We start from the raw sequence: 20,909 nt of genomic DNA on the forward strand, positions 1-20,909 counted from the left end.
TTAAAAAGTATATATTAGAATAGAAATTCTTATCACAATGGTAACTATTAAATTTTTCATAGCACACAAAGTTTGAGTTTATTGCAATCAGCTGCTTTGAAAAAGCTAACTACAAAGCTAAATATTTTCTCTTCATTACAATTTGAGGGCCCAGCATAGCCAGGTGGTTAAGGCACGTAACTCGTAATCTGAGGGTCACGGATTCAAATCCCTGTCACACCAAACATGCTCGCCCTTTTAGCTGTGGGGCCATTATAATGTGACAGTTAATCCAATTATTCATTGGTAAAGTAGTGGTCCAAGAGATGGCAATGAGTGGTGATGACTAGCTGCCTCCCCTCTACTATTACACGGCTAAATTAGTGACGGCTAGCGCAAACACCCCTTGAGTAGCTTTGCGTGAAATTCCAAACAAATAATACAATTTCAGTGTAAAATAGCACTCTTTAAACAAAGACATGTTGTACATACCACATAAACTTCTCCTCTAATATATTAATACAGAATACAGTAAATTTCTCTTCTAAACAATCTGATACCATTGTACTTGTACTATTCATATTTCAATATATTTCCTGTGCAAACATTTATCTTACACCAATTAATAAATTTAACACAAAAACTATTATAAATCTCTATTTCAATAAGAAAAAATCTACTGTTTAACAAAGGTAGTTCCAAATTTTAATAAATATGTACAAATCACAAAATATACATATTTACAATTTGACACCTTCACCTGTTTTACACACACACACACACACACACACACACAAATACATTTACAAGTTCATTTCCTTTCAAATGGAACTTTTAGATGAATATGTTTTAACTTTTTGTGAACACTAAACCTAAAATCTGTTTCAGGGGGCAAATAGCCCAAGACGAGACATAGCCATAACCAATCTCCTTCTCATGACTTCCGAGTAGGCTTCACGTACTATAAAAATTAAAGCACATTCTTTATATAACATTAACACAAACTTTTTTTTAAATATTAAAGGTTCCAATAAAGTAAAATCTAAGAAAAAGAACAGCCTTATACATTTATCAAAATGTTCCAAGAATTTATTAAAAGATTATAATATTTTCTGTATCTTAACCTACCTTTTTCACTTTTACACATTTTTTTCAATCTGGAATATCTCAAAAAAGTTAGTAACTTAGATGTATGCTGTTCATGTTTTTCTGTTGTTGTATGGCATGTCATGACGCAAAAAATCTAGGCTATCTGTATCAAACAACAAGGAAAAAACAAAACAAAATTATAATAAAATGCAAAGGGAAATTAAAACAAAAACAGTGGCCCAACATTAAATAAAATCTCAAATAGAATTACAAAGGCCAATGATGCTTAAAAAATTGAAAACATTTGTAGGGTGGACAGTGTCACCATCGTCAATTAAAAATGTCAAATGTCAGGGGTAAACCCACAGTAAAAACGTCTAAAATGGTGCAATCATCAATGTTGTAATAATGTGGGCTATTGTTAGTTGAGTGTCATACAGACAACACCTTATGCATCAGTCCCAGATAAAATAAAATGATGAGTTAAAAAAACTAACCAATGAGTAGCCTAGTTAGGACAACTTCCTTCTTCCAATCCTTACACAAACAAGAAGGCCAAAATTCAACAGAAGGTTTTATTTGGAAAATCTTGTTATCACGCTGCTCACTCCAAACTGACTGCCAACTGGCACAGGGCCATATTCCATGTATGGAACAAGCATGGCAGTGAAAGCACCAGAACAGACAGACTTAGCTGTAGTGTCAACGTGTTTGTTCTCACGCAAACCAACGTGGCCTGGTATCCAGAAAAACTGGATAGAAGTAGATGATAAAAAGAAATTTGCCTATTGGTTTCAAATATTGATGAGCAAAGCAAATTGGTATAAATAGTACAGTTTGTGCACTGCATAGCTTCTACATGATCCAGGGCAAGAGAAATGGCATACAATTTGACAGTAAACAGAGATGCCAACTATTTCAAATGATTGAGCATAATGATTGCAGACAGAGCCCTTTATCATGTGCAGCTACTAGGCCTGACCAATGTCTCTAAGCTGTTTATTATTATATTATTTTTATAACTATTATTATTTATTACTGCTATAGATTGCTCATTTATGACTGTGTTTTATGTATTTAATAAATAAATTTAAAAAAATTCTTTTGAAATTATGTCTTTTATTTAGTTCAGTGTAACAAATATACTGGTAAAACAACATTGAACATGCACAAACAGTGAGCACAAAAAGCCTTTGTGCAAGGACTAGTTTATATCATGTTTATGACACTTATTGTAATAGTTCTGCAGCTGTTGCAGCCTTTGCTTTCATGAGTGTCTCTGGATGGTTGGGAGTTATAACAACATTGTCTATTTGACTGCATACATTTGGACTATGTCTTATTTATTATCAAAATTTATTTGTATCTCACTAGAAATTTTCTTTTCACCCCTTTCAAGCCCTGGGGGAACAATTTATCACTTTATTGTATAGGCCTATACAATATATAATAATTTGGGAGTTGCAACAAGTCGTAATATTTGTCTGTATGAGTGTATAGTTGTAATGTATACACCAAAATCGTAATGGTTGGCATCTCTGCAGTAAACACAGAAACTGTAGAGGGAATCCTGTGTGCAACCACTGAACCACAACAAACCATGGCAGAGCCCAAAGAATCCCCTGATTTTGAACCAGGGAATGGGAATGGAAGGATGGTTTGAGAGAGATGTTTGGCAAATAGTAGATAGTGCACCCCATCAGGAGTATCTGCCTCCTTCAGATGACTCAAGGAAATATAAAACTTGGGAATGGTAATAAGCCACAGTGGGATAGAGTGACTAGTGGAGACAGCAATGTTATCCAATGACAGACCCAGTTCAACCAGCTGCGCCTGGATACGAGGGCCAAAAGGAACAATGGCAGACCATACATTCTGAAAATGCATGGCCCATTGAAGAAGAAAGATACAACCCCAGGTGGGATGCTGTGAGGAGGATCAAAGTTTTGAAGTATACAGTAGAAACAGTTGCAAATGGCAGAGGTTCACGAGACTCAGTGTACAAACACTGGATTGAAGAAGTGCAGAAAGCCCCCATGCAGAGCCAAAGCTCTAGATGGTGAATGGGATTCAATATCTTCAAGTTCGAGGTTATAGCAGAGCCACAGTCCCAAAACACAAGTCCAGTTTTGATTGTATGATGGGACAATAAATCGTTAGTATAGAACATCAATATTCTCTCCAAGAGGTGGAAGAGAGGACATGGGGGATGTTCAGTGTCCTTGTACACTTGATACTTAGGTGCTTGATGTGTGGAATTAAAGTCAGCTTACGATCAAGTATCAGCCTCAAGAACTTTGTCCTGGGGACCAGAGGAAAACCAACTTCACTGAGACAGAGCTCGGGATTGGGGTAAAAACCTCAGTGGTGGAAAAAGTGCATTTAAACGGTTTTAGAGAGAGAAAAGGTAAAAACCATTTGCTGTGGTCCACTACAGTAAAAGATTGTGGGCAGTGTGTTGTTGCTGCTTAATAAACCTCACACTTGAGAACTGGCATTATATGTGAAAGTTGTCAACATATAAAGTCCATTTGCAACTGTAGGAGGAAACTGTCCAGTAATGGCATTTATCTTTATAATAAAAAGTGTGACACTTAAGACACAGCCCCAAGGGACTCTAGGTTTTTGTGGGAAAGAACGGGAAAGTGTCAAACTCACGCAAACTTATAACTGCCAATCCATTAAAAAAGTTTCGATAAAAATGGGCAAATGGCCATGCAACCCATATGAGTGGAGATCTTGCAAAATGCTATATATCCATGTAGTACCATAAGCATTCTTAAGGTTAAAAAAAACCAACAAAAACAAGATATTGTTGCTTGAGAAAGGTTTTCCTTATTGATGTTTCAAGTCAAATCAGGTGGTCCACTGTGGAGAGCTGTTGTCAAAACCCCCACTGGGTGGGAAAGAGGAGGTAGTTTGATTCGAGGAACTAAACAAGATGAGCATTAACCACCCTCAGAGACAGCTTGTCAAAATAATTGGACCATAGTTTGAAGGAATCTTGGAATCCTTCTCAGAGTTTAGGAAGAGAAAAAACAATAGCCCAGTGCCAAGCATCAGGAAAATCATTCTCCTGCCAGATCCAGTTAAAAACAACCAGAAGAATAGCAAGAGAGAGATGGCATAGCATCTTGTAGTGAATATCATCAGGTCCGACTGACGAAGAGCAAGCTTGAGTTCCACAAGTGTAAAAGGACGATTATAGTCCTAGAGACGATCAACTCTAAAGGAAAGAGGTGATCACTCTGCTCGAGTCTTGATGACTAAAAAGGTGGAGGATGAAGCAGAAGTGTTAGATGCATGAAAATAGCTTTCATCAAGAGTATCAGCTATTCTCTGTACATAGCAACTTCCTGGCCATAGGAAAGCAAGATAGAAAGGGGGGGTAGAAGTATACTGCCCACTGGAAATCTAGTCCCACATGACTTTGGAAATGATGGTAGATGTTAGTTGTGTAATTAATCCAAGGTTTGTTTTGGCTCTGACGTCTCACCTGCCAAGCTTGTGCACAGACCCACTGAAAAATGATGTAGTTTAAAAGCATGGGTCACCTAAGGTATCTCAAGCCACTTTTTTAGACTTCCATGCCATGAAAATACCATGGAAAAACGTGTTGAGGTTTTGGGAATACACTGGGCAGCTGCTTGGACAATAAACTCAGTCATAGCTACCATGCAGTCGTCTATCGATTACTTACAAACGATGGCAGGATCAAGTTCTGAGAGAACAGTGAAAGAGGGCCAGTTTCCATCAAGGCAGGTGGATCAGGTAGCATTGACCATGGTCAGTTTTTTTTTTTTAAATGATATTAAAATGATCACTGCTCTGTGGGTCACTGACAATCCCCCAAGAAAAATGAAGGGCAGCAGATAGATCAATAGCCATAAAAGACTGACTAGGTGCATGAAAATAAGTATATGAACCAGTATTAAATAGAGAAAGATTGTGATCCGAGAGCATACGCTCTACGGATGGAATGACCCCTCCCATCAATATTAGTACCACTCAAGAGGGGATTATGTCCCTTAAAATCCCCCAGGATCAAAAACAGAGACAGTTACTATTCAATAAGGGCATCAAGGTCTGACTGATCAGAGGTTTCTACAGGTACAGAGAACTAATAGTGATGATTTTACCCACGGAAAGAAGAATGGCTACAGGCTCCAAGGGTGTGTTGAGTGGTAAGGATAGGGTGGGCGCATGCTGATCAACCAGCAGTGCCATCCCTCCATGCACTTGTCTACTACACAACCTGTCATTTCTGTACAAAGAAAACTGCCAAATGGTGACTGCATCGGCAGGTTTCAGAAACGTTTCCTGTAAGGACAGAACAAAGGATGATAAGAATTGTTTTCTTTCTAACATTCCCCTTTATTATTATTATTAAAATGTTTCAATACTGACCAATGACCTCACATAGTGAGTAATGTTATATATTGTTGTAAACTTTTATTTACAATTTTGTTTGACAATAATATACTTGACTAAAAGAATGATCAATTACTATCTGTAAATTAATTTTGAATTAGTTATATTAATCATAGTTTTGAAATAAGATATATTGCTTTCATCACCCTAAATGAATGCTTGCTAGCCTGAATAACATACCATCACCAAAACAAGAGTCTCTTTTTGTACCCTTCCTCAACACAACTCAAAATTTAGACAATGTTTATGGGTTAGTAAATCACTGTTTCCACACTTAAATGTTTTCAAGGTTCCTGTCTCAACTACTGCTGAAGGCAGCTTGTTACACAAGTCTAATTATTAAAATACTAATCCATTTTCATTTGTAGTCTAACTCGTCCTTTCCAACTGTTACATCCATGCTCTTTTGTAGTTGCTTTCTTTTCTAGTATATTTATTATGACTTAACTTTTAATTTAAAAGTGCCAGAAGAAACAACAACAAATGGCTGCTGACATACAGAACCATACAAGTGGTTAACAATTTTTCAATTAAAATCACTATATATTAATCATATTCATTATTTCGGTCTGTTGCACAACTTTCAGGGAAAAAATAGTAGCAAATAGTATTCATAGCTTTTAATTGTGTTTCTAAAATCTTTATATATAAAGTTATAGCTGTACAACATTCTAATGATGGATTAATTATTTGAAAAACAAAAAATAACCACTGAGTATCCATAATCCATATTGAAATATCTTTACTAAAATTATAGTAGTGGGGTTTGTTGGAGCAGACCAACTATGTACATACATAGGAAATATTATTTGGTGAATATGACACAAGACTATAAACTGCAGAAACACCTTCACAACAGATGCAGCTCATATACATCCTTTAAGATATCTCTTCAAAGTGAATGACAGTGATTGTAATTAAACAGGGAAACAATGAGGTAACTTCAGCTTCATGTTTAGATAAAGATGTTCATTTGGACCCAACAGACAAGTGTCAGGTTTTGTTTTAAAATATCAAATTGTGGTAAACATAAAACACATTTCATGTAACAGAAAGGTAGATGTTTTGAAGTACCTGTTACTAGATGTGGAAAACAAGACTTTATACTCATTTCGTTTTTATTTCTCCAACTGTACATTTACAGTAGGTCTACTTTACAGCAAAAAGAGACTATGGTACAGTTTTTATTTTCATACATCATTCATGCCTAAATTATCTTCAAGTAATCAGCTTTACAACAGTTCATTCACTCTATTTTGCATGTTATTTATGGGCATTTTTAAATATATTGTTACAAGAACACTATTAATCATTTTTCCCAATGTGTTTTTGTATTTGATTTCCTGAGGACTGGATGTCTCAAATGTCACTCTAGCAATGATTAGAACTTAAACATTCAATTGTTTGCACACAATATTCAATCAAGAGTAGGACCTCTAAACTATTTTAAAATTTGCATAAGGTATACTTACTACTACTTTTCACCAGACCTTGCTGAATGTACCTGAGGTAGCAAAAGAACTCGCAAACAGCTGCTATCTATAAAAATGTATATTTACATTATGAAAAAACCAGAAAAAACTTTATATTTTGACAAATATTCATATCCATCTAACTTGCAGAGTTAACACATGCATATGGAACTCAGTATATCATTTTTATGAATCAGAATAATGTTGAAAACTTGGTAATCTGAACAGAATTTAAAGCCTTAATAACACTGTTTTCATGTGAAATGTCACTCTATAAATAAATGTTTAAAAAACATTAAGTTTGTGAACTCAATATTAATGCCTTGCTATAATAGTTATTATTATACAATTAATTATCAAAAACATCTAATACAGATGAAATTTTAATTTATTTTCAATGTTTACATGAAAAGATTATCATGCAACTTTGCATAAAAACATTTAACATTTAAAAATATCATATTGAAATTTCTTTTCTCTCAAACATTTTTTTTTCCCATTTCATTTCCAATTTATCAGTAATTTATAAAAATGTACATAATTACTTAAAACTATCTATCTGATAATATTTAAGAAAAACAAAACTTTTCATACACAGGTCACAGTCACAATAGACCACTCATATAGTCTTAAGAATAACTACATTATTTTTAGTAATTGATTGTGACATAATAAAAATACTCATTTTAAAGTAAAGTATATTTTGGATAATCACAACCTCCTGCAGTGTGTAAAGTAAGTTTTGCAGAGATCATACTATGCTTTCTAGCATGCAAATAAATATTTTGCAGCCAGCATTTTACAAAGAGTTTTCCAAAATTCTAAAATATATATGTATATATTTAACTTCAGAAATGTTGATTACTGTTACTCTTATGTAGTTGAAAAATAAAACTAACATAATTTGACTAATTCAAATAATAATACTACATCAGTACACCTTACCCTATTACGACATAGTTGAGAGATGTAATACCAGTGTGTGGCTTCTCCAAGCTTCATTCTGTACTTGCAGAATTTTGGGGCTTGTAACAAACAACATTTCCTGAAATAAGCCAGACACATCCTGAGCAGTGACTAAATTGGTATTCAATTAAATACAGGCATATAATCTTAGCTGGTCTCATAGCTTCATACATTAGAAGACAGCCAACTCCAACAATAAAAGTTTTATTTTAGTGAGATCACTCAGTACAATTCAAAGACTGGAACAGTAAATTCAGTTCACTTTTATTGCCACTGTGATATCATTCAGTATTACTATACATTTAGAACATATTGGACTGCCTAAGTTTAAATATTTAATATTTCATATCCAAAAAATTTTTAAGGTTGCATTTAATGCTAAATACTTACTTTGGGAATGGATTTTTACCACTGACATCTTCAATCACAATACTGTTGTCTTTTATGGCTTTTAAAACCTCTTTTGCTAGCTTGAAAATAAAACAACCCATGTCTTAGGGAAGGAAAACATTTTACTTGAAAACAAAACAAAATGCATTAATAAACTTTTTTTTTCAATAATTAGATATTAATATTTAAATTATTGTTAATTCACTAAATCATTATATTTCAAGTTTTCTCAAAGTTTTACAATAGAATAATAAATAAATCCCAACATGTTTGTTGTTAATCACTAACAATCTCTTACCTTCTCATAACCCAATTTGTCTCTGATGATTATTTTACTAGAAAAGTTCAGTTCAAGTTTTAAACAATTCAATTACAAAAATTAATCTTTTTTGAACAATTAAAAATTACTTACTTTCTCAAATATGATTAACTTTTTTGTGATGGGTCAAGTGTCAAAGGCCATGTTATCACAATTGTTGACTTGCATTCCAAATTTTACTGAAATACTATTTTATGAATTTATGTCAATGTTTGGAATCAAACTGTAGATTATAATTCAAACTTTAATACTGTATGAGTTATTTTTCTTAATTTAAAATTAAATATTAAAAGAACACATCTAAATTAATTTTTGTGAATTGCATGATATATTAAATGCTGCATTTTTTTAAAATTAGATGTTTGTGATGTCAAAATACTAAGTCTATAGTTTTGTATGAACTAATAACTCAAATTACCAATATTAACAAGCTATAATATAAAATAAAAACCTCATCTTTTTATTTTGCTGAGATATGGCTTATGTACTAAATCAAGTACAGTGGCCTTGTTTACCTCTTTCAATTTCTGGAAATAGTCCCTTATATACACTTCAATATATGACGTGAATAACTAATCAACAGCTTTGAATCTGTTAAAAGGCTTCTAAATTCTTTCAAACTAAGATTTCAAGGAGGTAGATTGTGTCTTTAGTCTGCTCCAAGTTTCTTTTCTTTTTTTGAGACCTAAATACAGCTTAGTTATTAAGCTTTATAAATTATAGTGGAATCCTCTAGTATCGATAAAATGGTTTATGATCTTTTGATTATTAAACTGTATACATAAAATGTAAAAACATTTTGCTTCATATTCTGTGCATGCAAAATTTTAAAAGGCTTTGCAATCTATATCTAAAAGCAACCAAGTTCAAAGGTCGTAGCTAGAAGAGATTGCTTTATTTCTTTATTGTCCTATCCTTTAAGAAAATTAAGTTTAATAACTTATTTCTAAATAGTAATAACCTATATACATACATAATGTACAATAACAAAAATGTGACTATATATTACAAAATACTAGTTCACTAAATATTATTTGTGATTTTTTGGGTGAAGGATAGTTCTTTTAAATCAAAACATGAAATCTCTCGTGTAGAAAAACTTGTAATCTTTACTAAAAGATTACGAAACTTTGTGAAGATATAAATACAGCATCACAATATATAGTATAAATACTTAGCATGTGCAAGTGTATACTGTACAGAGCCCATTGCAAAAGGGTTAAAGGGTCCAAACCATAATCAGTTTAAGGTATCCCAAACTTTTTAGACAAGTTCAGTTGCCATCTGTGAAGTTTCGTAAAGATTCATGATTGTATGGCAGATAATTTCATACACAACAAATGGTCAAATGCAAATTTCTGATTGAACACTCTTAACACAGCAAGTTTTGTTAGAGCTAGAGAAATACAATCAAATATCTATAAAAGGCCCAAATGTCTGTTCATTCTTGCCAGGACATCTACAACACAGTTTGGTTCAACTTTAATATCACGGTGAATGTACAATGAGGTCAGGCCATTCAATCGATCTTCAGTGATGGTATTTTTCAAATACGTTTTGAGTCTTCTGAGAGTTGAAAATGAGCGCTCCACTGAGCTCGTTGACACAGGCAGCGTGGCAAATACTTTCAACAGTCTAGAAACGACTGGGAACATTTCTGCATTGCACATTGCATATGCATCTATGACATTTTTTGGTATGTTGTTCGCAAGTGATTTGTACCAAACCCTAAGTTCACCTACTGCAGCTGGTGAAGTGCTGTCAATGTCAGCCTTGTATATATTGACCAACCCTTTAATTTGGTCACATTGTTGTGCTGTAAGTTCTGACCGTTCTGTGGTAGATCCTGATGGTAAACACATGAAGTTTGTAAGGAGAGTTTTGTGACTGGACAGACGGTCACATGTTTATGAAAGAAAGTGATCAACAAATGGTACAAATACAACAATACGAAAGTACTCCTCAGGGCTAGTGGTTTGTGGGTTAGCACGATACGTCTTTTAGCCTGCCTTGGCATTATGATGTCAATTTGAAGCTCATACACAGAGTTGTACACAGAAAATGTTGTTAAATTCATTTACAGTATTATTTCTGAGTGAACAGATTAAATCTTCCACTATTTCTACGTGATGCATCGCAGCACCTAAATCAATGTTTTGTTGCTGCATTAAGTTGCACAGAGGTAAACTTAAGAAAGACAATTTTACAATGGTAAGTAGAGTGATGATGAATTCTGGCTGTTATAGAACACAATTGATTGGCTTGTGTGGCAGAATCTCTGTTTTGCCAACCTGATACGGTCTCAAGGGCATCTGCAACTGCATGGATTAACTCTAGAAAGACAATGACTGACTCATGCCTCTCAACCCACCGGGTGGAGCAGAGACCTTTCAAACTTTTTTTTTTTTCGATTCAGGTGCTTTATTCTCCACCAAAAGAGCCAAACCATGCTTTCGTTTGGGTGTATTGAGAAAGTTTTCAATGCTAGAAATTACTCCCATGCAATATCACACAGGAACTTCTTTACAAGCATCAGAAATTGCCAAGTTTAGGGAATGGGCACTGCAGTGTACATGGGGTGCAAGTGGGAATTCATCAGTTATGTGTCTCTGGACACCATTGAATTTCCCACTCATAGAGGCAGCTCTGTCGTACCCTTGTCCTCACACGTAAACCATGTCAATACCATATTTTGTCAGATTGGTTATGAAAACATCATCCAAGTTTCTGCCTGTCACATCATAAACAGGTATAAATTGCAAAAAAATCTTCTCTCATTGGAACAGAGTTGTCATTAGCACGCAAATATCTAACACATAGCAAAAACTGTTCAATGCCTGAAATATCTGTTGTTTCATCAGTTAATATTGAGAAACACTTTGCAGCATTAACAGTGTTGACCAAAGCATCAAGAACATGAGTATTACAGACATTGATGATTTCATTTTGAATTTGAGGACTCAGATACGTAGCATTCCTCTTTGTACTCTTAAGGCTTGCTGAAAGCTTGACATCACCCTTTGCTCTGTAGCGCAAAATTGCCCGAAAAGTCCCATCATTATTAATGGGCTCCTCATCAGTTTCACCAAAAAACATTAAACCAGAAACATATTTTCCCCTCAAAGCTAAACCCTGTCTCCCACACAGCAATACAGTATCAATAATAGGCACTAAATATTGCCAGTTCTGTTCAATTTCTTGCTTGTAAGTTGCATCAAGCTGCAAGTGCACAGATGAACTTGTGTTTACGACCTGTAGAAAATTGTTAGCTTTTTCTTTGCTGTCTTGGTGGTACTGTTTCAATTCATGTGCCTTGAAGTCATCAACAGCCTTCTTCCAGTTTATGTATGGAAATTTCACTAGTTGTCCCAATTTCTGGCTTCCAACACCATCGGGAGAAAAGGAGAGCAGTACTTACAGAAAGCGCCATTTGCATGTTGACTGTAGAGTAGCCATCTCGACTGTAAAAGCCAACAATGCTGAAAACACAGCTTTCTTGGATTACACTGGGGAGAACATAATCACTCCCTGACTTCCAGGCATTCTCAAGGAGGAATTTTTTGGTTTCAGCATTTATCTAAAAAGCAACAGAAAGACATAGTTCTAATTAAGTTATTTTGCACATAGGAAAGTTTGTTATGAGAGTACAATAACCTCGAAGAGAAAGGCTTAGAGCTGTACTTCACAGAGCAGGCCTACAATCACTAGCAGCAATGAATATTCAGTCTAAAACTCAGTGTGTTTGCATGATTTTTAATACAAAATTAATATAATGAGGAGTCAACTTACCTGTTTACTAATGCTGACATCATCAGAAATGTAATTTCCAATGTCTCAGACTGGACCTGAGGTGGTAGTGGCAGCACTGGTAGAAGGCCACGGTGATGACTGACAGTTCAGTTGACAATTCTGATTCAACATGATTGGGTGCAGGAGATTGATCAGGTTCAGCCTCATGAATAGGTTTAAAGAACCCATGCAGTGTCTTTTGCTTTTTCAGGCTTGACATAGTGAATGATTGTTTATCGCAACTTCTGTTTGTCATCGTCACAGATTCACTATAGATGGTGCCAATGGTACTAGGTTAGTGCCATGATGCTGCCAGCCTGCCACGGTACCACCCACTATTTATTTGTGAAGTTAATTCTTGAGATCCAGGGAATCTGAACATACACTGTCCATGATATTTGAATACAGATTATAGACACTATACATATATTTTGCACTCTCCTGGAGTGACTCTATATTTTATATGTTGATGACAGGACTGTAAGCCTACTTTGCTGGACCTGATAACTAAGTTATATATTATATACATAGGCCTAAGTATTTCTTTATGATTAAAAAAATAAAACAAACTCTGTGCCATTCTGAAATTTGTCAAAAAGGTGGTCTCAAAATGCATAATTCAGGCTTTTCTTTTATGTTTTTATTAAAAAATTTCCTGGGGGCATGCCCCCGGACCCCCCTAGCATGGCTTTGAGTCTGCATTAAGCACTTAAACTATCCCCCCCCAATGGCCATTTCTGGCTATGCCCCGATCCTTACTATAACTCTGATTCTTAAATGGCTTACAACTGATAATAATTATACTTTACTAACATAATCTAGTTCACACCATAATAGTATCTCAATCATTACTATAATTGTTCTACCTCAGTTAGCCTGATAAGCCCTGGTACTGAGCAAAATGACTTGGAGGTAATGGATATGGCAGAGTAAGAATAATAGTTATATTTTTCTTTTCTTTCATTCATAAATTTAGTTACTTGAAGCATAAAAATACTTAATTTTTTTTACATGTTTTGATAGTAATGATTGTGTCCCAGCAGAAACTTTAAAGACATTATTTAAGAAAACTCTAACATATCTGTACAATTTTATACAAGAATTTGAATAATTCTGGATAAAAATACATGTACCTAGTTTGACTATCAAGTATTAAAAATGTCACTTGTGAAAGCCACTTTGATTTTTAAAATAAAAATTGAATGGTGAGCCTGTTTATGACTTAAGCATAGATATTCCCAAAGATACCCACTTGTTCATTGGCAAACTGCAAACAAGGCAACACATCTTCTTCATAAACATGTACTACAAAAGGATGTGTTTTTACAAGTTCTGGTTGTTTCCTCCAGTTGACAAATTCTTCATGGCATGTTGGATCAACCTATCAAGAGAAGTTTTTAAAACTTTACACAAGTTATACAAACTACACAAACTAGTACTGATACAATATTCCATGTAATCACACTACTATTAAATACTAAAAACAACAACATAGAACTAATGTCAATTTATTGTAAAATTAAAACCTTCACACAGAAATTTAATGTTTTCAATCAACTTCAGCTATCAAAGCAACAAAAACGTGTAGGTGAGAAAGGATATATAATTCATAAATCATATCAAGACAATCACGTAATACACACACAAATGTCCTGGCAGAACCAAAATGATAAGCATAGTCTTTTCCACACTAATTAATGTTTCACAAGAGAGCTTTGTGCCACAGGACAATACTTTTTTAAATAAAACCCGACAAAGCTTCGAATCTGTAACTTACCCTTAAGGACATAATATGCTTATATTTCATGAGTGCATTCCATCTTCTTTTATCTACAACTAAACGAAAAGGGTATCTTTATATAAAAGGTGTCCAAAAATGAAGTTAAATAACATTATGGTTATTTATTTGATATAACAAAAATGGAATATAAATACAAGCAGAGGGGTTGAAAGTTTTGTTGTATTAATTTTTGTTTTGTTCTTGTTTCTTTGATGAACAAACTATTACTAGAAATTCAAACCTGTACATTCTATAAGAGTTCTTTATTCCAAAACTCTGAAAAACTCTTGGCTTGGTACAAAGAGTTATCTTCCAAAAGGATGTAGCATCACTCCACTTTACTCAAATTGTTAGAGTTTTTAAACAAAACTTTTCCAGAGCTTTGAATTGGTAGGAGAGGACCTATCAAATGGCTTGGTTGTTTGCTAAATTTAACCCATTTAGACTTTAATCTCTGGGGACTTTTGAAAACAAAAGTCTACTATAACAAACCAAAAGACAATGACGAATTGAAACATTGGATTTGTTATACTATCTTATCCATCCTTTCTGCTGTGTTACAAAATATTATCTCAAAATTTAAACAAAGAATTAGATTAATTATAGTGAATGATGGAAGATATGTAGAAGTTCATAAATTATTAACACTAAAGCTTTATATTCAGTTTTTATTATCTCAAATAACAATAAAGTTATTCAACTTTATATTCATTTTTTGGACATCCTGTATTTAAACATATGAACTTAAAAACAATACTACAGTCATTTGTATAATATTAAATATTTGGTATATAAGTAAAACAAAACAACAACCTAAAGTTCTATACTCCTCTCTAATGCTACACAACTGGTATTTTCGTGGTAGAACAATGTCGTGTTTTATATAGCATTATCATGTTAAAAACAATTATTCTGAGTTATAACAAAGTTTACAGTTTCAATTTAGTGTACTTGGTAAAAAGAAATTTTAGGAACTTTTAATAACAGAAAAATATGTTCAGTACTACCATATGAAAAATGATTTCATTTGACACGTCATGCTCAATAACAAGATAATTTGATGATATGATGTATAACAAACTCCAAGACAAACTGTGTGGTTTGGAAATTTTCCCCAAATATCATTTTGTTGGACTTTGCTTCTATAGATTTTACACAAAAAATTATTTGTTTCCTTGGAGTTTTTCAAGTGAAAACGATATACTGAAAAGTACAAAATTTTAGCCTCAGCACACAAAATTACAGTGTGTCCAAAACACCACTAATATAAGACTAAGAAGTGCCATTACAAACCTTCAGATCTGTTCAGAGGTTTTTTTAATTGTTAATGATTTATCAAATTATCTATAGAAATATGACCAAAAGAAAGGCTTATAATAGTACTTTGTACAGCTATCCCTTGCTGTTTGTGGATGATAGATTCTAGAAGTTGCTCTGAACATTAAAATCACAAATACCATTAGCAATGGAGGTAGCAATGGAAGAGGACTCAGAGAGTTACACAGAAGCTGGACAGAAAAACTGTGGCTGAGCAATGACTGACAACATGTAGAATGCTGTGGTCCCTGATGCATAAGCATGGGATATGCAGTGCAGCACAATGCAAGCGTCACACAAGTTTGGGGGTAGACTGCAGCTACACCACAAATGTTCAAAGCCATGAACTACAAGGGATAACTTTAAGTGTTTGATCATGTAGTCCAAAAAGGCATTTCTAAAATTTATAATCATTTGGAAATTATTTTGAAGTTGCATAATATGACATTTTTCATCTTTCATTATGATGTTGGTGTTTTTTTTAATTGTTACTTTTGTTTTGTGGTAACTTTAAAACTTAAATATATTCAAATTCAATCTTTCCTTAATCATTACTAAAGACACTATATTGTGTACTTTGTAAAAAAAAACTCTGAATATTACTATTTGGAAAATAAATATTATTACTGTGCAAAAGCCAATATGTTTGTATACACACATACACATGCATACCTACACATATTATCTTGAAGCTTGATATCACATCATTGGCTGATGTACTATTACTTATTTTCCTATCCACTATTACTTTCCTTAATGCTTTCTTGTAAAAAAAAAGTTGTATACACATCGAGATCAGTACCATTTTTATTATGAGATTTTATCTTTTTTTCATGTTCTATAGCTCACAAGTGTTAATATATTCCCTATATTAAGCCTTATTAAGCAATCTTTTCTTAGACCTTCTTCACATTTCATTATGTATAACAAATATAAATAATACACATCAACATCATTAGCCCAAATAACCACTTCTGTTCTGCAGAGTTTAGTACAATGTCTTTATTAAGTCAAATGCTTAGCCAGTTGATAATAACTAGAAGTCTATACAGACTACACAGATAACAAATATTTACATGCACACATACTCATAGTAGTACAGTCATGTGCATTTGTTGGAAATATTTCACAATTCTAACCAGTGAAAACTTTTCATGTACCAACAGCACTTTCAGCCAATTAGAATATACTTAGATGTTATAACATCAAGTTTCTCACGTTATTGAATGGTCTCATATGGAGTATGACACATGATTAAACCTGTGACTATTTTACCTATTTTTAAAAATTCAGCAAATCATAATCTTTTCTCTCCAAAATACAGATTTTAGCATCTCACACACGTTACTGACCTACCTACTTTGTACATGTCTACATTTATATCACCCGAGTTCTTTCACAAGACCTGCTGGATGAGTTATGTGATGTGAAGGCAGGGCAGTAACTACATTTTATTACACTTTAGTCTTCATTACAATCATATGAAATTGTTTTTTTCTTGTTTTAGTACTAGTTCAGTAGTCGGTCATCCTTTCATTATAACTCAGACTACTGAGTTACAATTACTGAACATTATGAACTTGTACAAGTTGTTTGAAGTTGATAAATCCAAAAGAAGTGTATCCTTAGTTTTCTCCTAATTCTTTAAAAATGTCAAGGTGTTTCCTTTAGGATCACACAAGATAATGAAATGTCAATTTGCATTAATGGCACAACTTCCAAGTTACTGAATAAAACTGAAATAAATCCACTTGTCATTAAGAAAACTGGCAAACACTATATAGTCTACTAAACTACCTTAATATAAAGTTTTAAAAAAAAAAACAAATCAGGCTAAAAAAAAGTAAAATAAGTCCTACAGTAAAACCATTCATAGTCATCATTATCAAAATGAATACTTACATAAAGATAATTCTCTTGTAATATAATTGTAATAACTTACTTCTAAAGTTTCATGACTGTAACCAAGTTGAGGATTTTCTTTAACAGAAGAACAAGAAGAAGATTCTTTTTGTGAGGCTAATTCATAGTTGCTAGGAGAGCATTTATGTCCTGAGCACAGGAAAGATTTAACACCATCGTTTCTACTGTCAAGTTGGGAATGAATGTGGTGATTTGGAGTGTTGGGATTAGAGGTAGTTACAAGAGTTTTTAATGCTTGCACTTCTTCCTGAAGAACATCGTTATAAGATTAAAAAAAAAAAAAAAAGGAGTATATAAGGGTTCAAATTAGTGCTAAATCTCAGCTAGTAAAACTTATACAACACTTAAAAATAACTGTCTGTACACATTCCAGAAGGAAGATTCAGATATTCTTGCCATTGAAAATCAATACAGCCATGATACACTCATCTCCCATTTTATATTGCATAATGTTGAATAAAGCTGGTTACTATAATTGTTATTAACAACACTGTTTTACTCGCTGGTTGTGCTATCTCCAATTGAGCTACATGCCACACCTAGGCTAAGTATTAAGAAATAGAGATAGCAAGACTGCATCTTTAACTCATCCAGTTTATTATCAAAACAATCAGCACGTAGGCCAATTGGCCTACCATATGGCCTATGCAGTGCAATTTTACCAGCAGCAAGATTATAGCTTTTGTGCCCAGGGAATTCACTAGCAATTGTCAAAGAGAATTAGTGACATTTTTTCTAAGACAGAATGTAACAAAATTTTTACTTCTTCTTGTTCCTGGGCAAAAAGTGTTATTTCCCAATTGCTTATGCCTAAAGTAAATGGAAAAGACCTATTTTTCTCTTCAAACTCTGCATATAACAAAGACATGATGGGAGATTATATTTGGGGGCTGATACTAATTTGCAAATTTGCCCGATTTTACATAGAAAATAGGTTAATTTCTAAATTTCAAAATCCAGGTCACAAAAGCAAAGTTTGAAGGAAATAATGGCCATTTTCTGTACTTTTACAACATAAGCAATTAGGAAATAACACATACTATCCAGAAACAAAATTTGTGTTACATGGTGTAATATGTAGTTATGATATGAATTTTAGTGACACAAAATAATTTTATAAGCTCATAAGTTTCATTGCTTACCTTTAAATTTGCTTCCTTTTATAATTTTAGTGATGTTGCTTGTTTCATATTTGCTTCCCGAACCATATTGTGAGCTTCCTACAAATGAAAATAAAAAGGCTAACAGATATTTTGACCAGTAACTATAAATTTAAAAAAATATCATACACACACTTCAAATCAAATCACTTGATTATTTTTAGTAAAATCAGTCATTTTCTTCAATGGATGGATGCTGTCAATAATTTCAGATTAATTCTTATAGCTAAGAAAATTGCCTCTGTCCATTAATTCTTATCCATCAAGCTGTTCTGATTAGGCACTGTAAAAATGCATCCGAAAAAAATAGCAAAGAAAGTTAATTTGGAAAACAATTTCATAGAAAACATTAAAATGCATCAAAGGATAACTAAATCATGGGTTTATATTAATTTTATATTAGTGTGACTACATCATTTAATCAGTTACACTGACAGTTTAATTCTGAATACTTGAACTGTGGCTATTACATTGATGGTGTAGGAAATTATGGTAGTTTGACTACTTGATATTTTAAAAAAATTATAAAGTCACTGTTGAATGCAGAATTTTAATTTAGAAATGCATTTACATTATTATAATTGTCTGCACCTATCTAGTGTTAAGTTACAATGTGGGAAGATTTATGATTACAACAAAAATGTTTGTAAATTATGATGGATTAAGGAATTGTTCTCATTTTGTCTTTCACCATGTGTATTCAACATAAAAAACCAGAAACAACATATCAGTTGAACTGTAATATTCCATTTATTGTGTTTTTGTCCCTAGAAATTAAACAAAGTTTATCATCAGGTAAGCTCATTTATTATTTTACTTATGTAATTCTTTTTATTTTCATATTAAATATAGTGTTTTCAAACTGTACAACATATATGCAGAACTTTTAGGTATGTAGTAAATGAATGCACTAGTAACAGTTTTAATTACTTACAATTTACATGCTGAGAGCAGATGAAGCATTAGCAATAGGCCTAAAATTTTATAATATATATAAATAACGTTTCAAAAATCCTCTCTATTTAATCCAATCAAGATATGTCTTCCTATGGTCATGGGTCAAAGGCCATATCATTGCATTCGTTAATTTGAATTCAAATTTGAACTGAATGGCTATTTCATGAATTATATATTTGGTATTAAATTGTAGATTATAGATCAAATTTTAATATTATACATTTATGTTCTTAATTTAAAAGCAAATATCAAAAATACACACCCAAACATTGATTTTTGTGTGTTACACAGTATGTTTAATAAAGAACTAGTTCAAATTAGGTCTTTGTGTTGTTAAAACATAAAGTCTATAGTTTTGTAAGAATTAGGTACTCAAAATTCTGATATTTACAAGCCAGAATATAAAATAATAACCTCCTGTCCTTTCCATTTGTTGAGATATTACTCATGTTCAGAATGAAATACAGTGGCCTTGCTTACCTCTTCCCAGTTTTAAAAATGCTCCTTTGTATACACTTACTTTTGTCTATAATATGTGAATAACTAATCAAAAGCTCAGAATGTTTCCTTTGTGGCTTTCTCAGCCATTTTTAAGTGTTACATTGTCATTTCCTTCTTTTGAAACAAGACTTCAAGAAGTTGGTTGAGTCTAGTCTCCTCAAATTTTCATATGTTTTTTAAGACTCAAATAAAATTAGTTACTAAGCTTTATAAATTAGAATGGAATTCTATAATATCAGTATAGTTATTTATGATTTTTTTGATTATTTCAAATGTATATATACATATGAAAAGTATTACATTTCACATCCTCCACGTGTAAAATTTTAAAAGGCTTGGCAACCTATGGTAATCAGTAAATGAGTATAAAAGTCATCGTAACCAGAAGATATAATTGTTTGCTATATGACTTTAATTACTGCTCTATGTTTTAAGAAAAATAAGTTTAAGAACTTATATGTAACCAATAATAATATATATACATATATAATGCATTATAACAGAAATGTGATTGTACTTTACAAAATACTTTTACTAGTCCACTAAAACATACCCAATACACGTCACTTTGTAAAGGCTAGTTTTATATTCTTGAATAAGGTAACATGAGTACACGAGTCACATCAATGTAACTGCTGTGATGTTTGCCAGCAATGACTAAAAAGGATAATATAATGTTTGACATTTAAGCTATGTACAATAAATGATTGTGCTTGTCATTCTAGAACAAAACTAGCATAATGTATACTTATTTCCCAATTTTTTATGCTGGTTATAAAGTCAGTCAAATTTACCAAACATGTACAGAGGTGCAGATTCATTAGTTAAAATAACAG

General features: G+C 32.8%; 1 pseudogene across 1 annotated transcript in view; it reads right to left on the minus strand.

Moving 5' to 3' along the window:
- Positions 1 to 750: 750 nt before the first annotated feature.
- LOC143233131 (guanine nucleotide exchange factor for Rab-3A-like) overlaps positions 751 to 20,909 on the minus strand; it is a 33,311-nt pseudogene continuing 13,152 nt past the window's right edge. The window contains exons 6-12 of the transcript XR_013017999.1: positions 18,596 to 18,675; positions 17,475 to 17,715; positions 13,688 to 13,816; positions 8,328 to 8,407; positions 7,917 to 8,016; positions 6,972 to 7,038; positions 751 to 940 (exon numbers count right to left, since the gene is read on the minus strand). The product of XR_013017999.1 is annotated as a guanine nucleotide exchange factor for Rab-3A-like (transcript). The remainder of the gene's footprint in view (positions 941 to 6,971; positions 7,039 to 7,916; positions 8,017 to 8,327; positions 8,408 to 13,687; positions 13,817 to 17,474; positions 17,716 to 18,595; positions 18,676 to 20,909) is intronic.

This window comes from Tachypleus tridentatus, chromosome 1 (assembly GCF_004210375.1).
Source record: "Tachypleus tridentatus isolate NWPU-2018 chromosome 1, ASM421037v1, whole genome shotgun sequence".
NCBI classification, from domain to species: Eukaryota; Metazoa; Arthropoda; class Merostomata; order Xiphosura; family Limulidae; genus Tachypleus; species Tachypleus tridentatus.